At 35.6% G+C, this 4,630-nt stretch overlaps 1 long non-coding RNA gene across 1 annotated transcript in view; it reads left to right on the top strand.

Moving 5' to 3' along the window:
• LOC127447410 (uncharacterized) overlaps positions 1-4,263 on the top strand; it is a 6,314-nt gene extending 2,051 nt beyond the window's left edge. The window contains exon 3 of the long non-coding RNA XR_007898382.1: positions 3,772-4,263. This is a non-coding gene — a long non-coding RNA (uncharacterized LOC127447410). The remainder of the gene's footprint in view (positions 1-3,771) is intronic.
• The last annotated feature ends 367 nt before the right edge of the window (positions 4,264-4,630 follow it).

Genomic DNA, 4,630 nt, shown 5'->3' with positions numbered 1-4,630 from the left:
GACCTTGATACACCTCCGAACTGTTCTTCAGTCCCAGAGGAAAGTACTGAATCTACAAACATTACTGTTGGTAGTGTTGTTGACAATCTTATAAACTCAGTGCAACAACATTTGGCACTCTTCTCTTTAAAGCTTCAAGGGAGCCATGTAATTCCAAGATCAGTGCATGGAACAGTCATTAGTGAAGTAGAGGCACTTTTTAATTATTTTCATGAGAGTTATAAAGATCTTTAGGCACAGTGTCTTGAAAAGGTAAACGTTGACCTCAACGATCCAGAGTTGTCACTTTTAACACAAACTCATTTGCTGGAGCACTGCTTTAGTGCTGTGAGTGGTACCTATCAACCTATCAATGATTTTAGTGATGGTACTATTTTTAAGGAAAGCACTGTTTTTAATTGTGGTGCACCATTCTTGACTCTCCACCTCTACAATGATGAGTTTGAGATGGTAAACCCTCTAGGTTCAAAAAAGCTTGTGCACAGGATATCAGCTTTTTATTTTACACTTAGAAAAATTGCACCCAAGTACCGATCTATTTTGAAGCATATCCATCTACTAATTTTAGTCAAGTGCAGACATTTGAAACAGTACGGAGTAGAAGAAGTCTTAAAACCCCTTCTTGGGGTAAAAGTCTGTTATAAAGGTATCCCACATTGTATCAGAGGAACTGTTACAACTATATCTGCAGATAACCTTTCAGCTCATGCTCTTGCTGGATTTTCAGGATCATTTAGTAACAGTTGAATCTGCAGATACTGCCTTTGCCATTACAATGATATTTCAAGTAAAACAAATGAAGAGAATTGTGTGCTTTGGACCTCTGCTGTGTGCAGTTATCATTTAAAGTATGTCGCAGATGACCCATGCGTTAGCTCAGTATACGGTGTTACTGGACCCTGTGCTTTCAGTAAGCTACCTAACTTTGAGGTCACCCAGGCATTTCCTCCTGATGTTATGCACGACGTTATAGAGGGAGTCATACCACTTACGCTCAAGTTGATCATCAAAACACTGCACAAGGAAAAATATGTAAGTGTTCGTGAACTGAATTTTGGCCTAAAACACTTCAGATATGGTCATAATGACATTCACCACAAACCACCATTAATTTCTGAAAAACTTCTGGCTGATGGACATATTGTTGGAAAAGCTGTTGAGAAGTGGACTCTATTTCGATTGCTTCCTTTTGTGGTTGGAGATAAAGTTGCGGCCAACAATAAGCAGTGGCAATTGTATCTTGTACTTCGGGAAATATGTGAGATATTACTTGCACCTGTTGTCAGTCAAAGATGGATAAGGTATCTGGATTCTCTAATATTAGAGTTTCTGAATAGATTTAAAGACTTGTTTCCAGATTACTTTTCTCCAAAGCTGCACTTCTTGGTTCACTATCCTCGACTTATTGTACAATATGGTTTCCCAAGATCCAATTGGTGTATGAGATATGAGGCAAAGCACTTGTATTTCAAAAATGTTTCCAATGTCATGAAGAACTTCAAAAATATTTGCTACTCATTGGCCAAAAGAAATCAACTCAGACAGTGCTGGGAGTGGAACACCTCAAGTCTAGATGGAGCTGATACTGTCCCCCACTGTACAACTACAGTCACTTTGAATGAATTGCCTATGTGTGTACAAGAACACTTTCAAGGCCTGCAAACAGCCTTGTCACAGGAGGAAAAGCTTTGGAAAACAAAGGACATTGTGGTGGACACTGTCAAATATTCTGTTGGAGACTTCTTCATTGTTGATTTGTTGCGTGGAGATGAGGTTCCATTGTTTGTGCAGGTCACTCACATACTGAATATACGGACAAATTGGGTGCTTGTTGCTAATGTCTTCCACACAGTGGCATTTGAGTGCCATTTACATGCCTTCTATATCAAGGAGACAGAAACAAATGTCCTTCTGAACCCTCGAGATGAAATTGATTTTCATGCACTTGACTGTTACCATTATTCTGGAAAAGATTTCATCACATTCCTACATCGGCCATTCAAATCTGTATATGTATTAAAAGCCCATGCATAATGGTCTTCTATTGTTTGAGGCAAGGGTCACCAATTCTGGCCCTGGAGGGACACAGTCCAGTGGAATTTAGTTCCAACCCTAATTAAACAAACCTGAACCAGCTAATCAAGGTCTTTCGGATTACCAGAAACTTTCAGAGATGTAAGTTAGGGTGCACCTCAATCAGCTCCCTAGTTCAGTAGTCAGGGCACTGACCAGAGAGTTGGCCATTTTAAGGGGTGTCCCAGTGTCAAAATCGTTTCAGAAAATCCCACAATGCTCCAGTGAGCATCGTTGTTCACAATGTTGTTTCCTTACCGGAAATGACGTCGTGTCTTCTGAAGTGTCTCACATCGTTAAAAGCACAAGTTGAGCACAAGCTTTATTTTCTCTTTAAAAGAGATTTTGTTTATAATATCTTTCATTCTTCATATGTGTAAAAGCATATTGAATCCTTTAAATATAATTTTTTAGAAGAAGATAAAAAAATTCACTCCTTTATATAATTTATCTTTCATAAAATCATTGTTGATTCTAAAATCTACCATTAAAAAATATGACAAATATCAGTCAATGTGATATATTGGCCTACCACAACAGTTTTTTTAATTCTAAAACTTATATGTTTTTATAGTATAAGGTCCTCTTATATGTCAAAAGATGAAGGAAAATTTGAATTTGCAATTCATGACCTCTTTAAGCTTCAGGTTTAGCACTCATTATCTAGTCCAGGTGGACTGTGCACATGAATTCTTGCAGAGCGTTTACTTGAAACAGAAGACCTGCAGCGAACAATACCCCAATCCCCCCGCACATCATATTTTTAATATATATTTTTTAGTGATGTACCGAAATTAAAATTCTTCGCCCGAAACCAAAAACTGTGGACACATTGGGGCAAAAACCAAAAATGATTATTTTAATTTAATCTAATATTATATATTCGATTAAATATAATATTTAATCACACTATTTAAATATTTTAATATTAAAAAAATTTTCTAAGTGACTATATTTGTTCTTGGTTTAGGTGGTGACATTACTATCAGAAATTTTATATATTATATTAGCTGTATATTTATATCTATCTATATGTATATTAGATACAATTCTACTACTCTACAAATGTAACAACCTACGCTCCTGAGTGTTGATTACAGCAATCTGTTTACATCCATTGAGGAGTTTTTGTAGCGTTGAGCATTGTAATCAATCACAGATACGTCTGCTAAGCACATGAATGCAATGCACAATCAGTAAAAACAAACTAATCCAAATGGGTGAGTTGTAAGCAGTCTAAACAGATGCATGCTTTATGGTTCTCTTTTGTTCTCTGTGACATAAAAATACACTGCTTCTTCACTTGCACATAAGAAACCTGCTCAATATCACTTTTAGTCCCATATTTGTAAATATTTTAAACAAACTAGAAATGTGTTAATTGTTGCATTTTATAGAGTTTATAAACTAAAATAAGGATAGTTCTTGAAATGGATATCCTTTTCACTAGAGTCTTTATTCATTGTGTACAGGCCAAATGGTCAGTGCAGCTGTCCTGCTCCTGCCCAGTTTTTTTTTAAAGAGAACCAAGATGAACATATTACTATTGATAAGGTAAATGTATTAAAGTATCCTCATTATTATTTCCAAAATAATCCTAAATCATCATCATCATCTACTACTCCCATAACCAAACCCTACTTTGATTTGAGATGTTGTTTATGATGCTAGGTCTGACAGGTCTTTTTTCATTGTCAGGATCCGGTGACTCCAGCACCCACGCTGGTCTTAGGTAGCTGTGATGGGAGTCCACTTGATAGCACAAATGTGACAATCAAAACGGATGGAAATGTCATGGTCCATGACGATGGAGGAGTTGACATTTCACTTGCAATGGGTCTGGCATTTTCATTGTTTCACGTGTTCCAAATTGAGTATCCCAGAAAATAATGTTGTTCCTTGAGGCATTTGTCTTCAAAATGAAAATTAGAGTACCAATTGCTGTCCAGAGAGTTTACAATTCTTTGTAAGCTGAATGTCTAAGAAAAACTGTTTTTTGTTTTTGTTTTGAGGCAGTTGTCTTCAAAATGAAAATTCAGTTTTTTAATTGCTGTCCAGAGAGTTTACAGTTCTTTTGTAAGCTAAATGTTTAATGTTTAACTTGTCTTTAAATTCCATGTCTTTTTAAAATTCAGTCTTAATGTTAATTTAAAGAATGAAATGCTAACTACAGCTAACTTGTTATGTTACCCAGGGACTATAAAGCCAAAGTCATTTGTATAAACTTAATGTTAAATTGTAAGTAAATACTTGCAAAAAAAGAAAAGAAAAAAAAAAAGCCAGATTAAATTAATTAAATCTATAAAAGCTATGGATGGTTAATTTTAATAAAATATTTGTTATCATTTTCAAAGGCTTTGGATTTTTTTATTTATTGTAACTGACCACATCCTTTTCTTTTGCTAAGTATCTTAACAGTGCTGTATAAAGCCCTTGGTCCTTCAGAGATCTAATGTATATTAGGTTCTTTGTGGAACTGGAAAAGTTTCTCCTATGGCATCACTCTTAAGAACCTTACTTTGGTTCCTTAGTGCACCATAGTACTAAGAGTTCTTTA

The sequence above is a fragment of the Myxocyprinus asiaticus genome, chromosome 10, assembly GCF_019703515.2.
Source record: "Myxocyprinus asiaticus isolate MX2 ecotype Aquarium Trade chromosome 10, UBuf_Myxa_2, whole genome shotgun sequence".
Lineage (NCBI taxonomy): Eukaryota > Metazoa > Chordata > Actinopteri > Cypriniformes > Catostomidae > Myxocyprinus > Myxocyprinus asiaticus.
The sequence above is the reverse complement of the archived record's forward strand: the minus strand, read 5'-3'. Positions and strand labels throughout refer to the sequence as shown.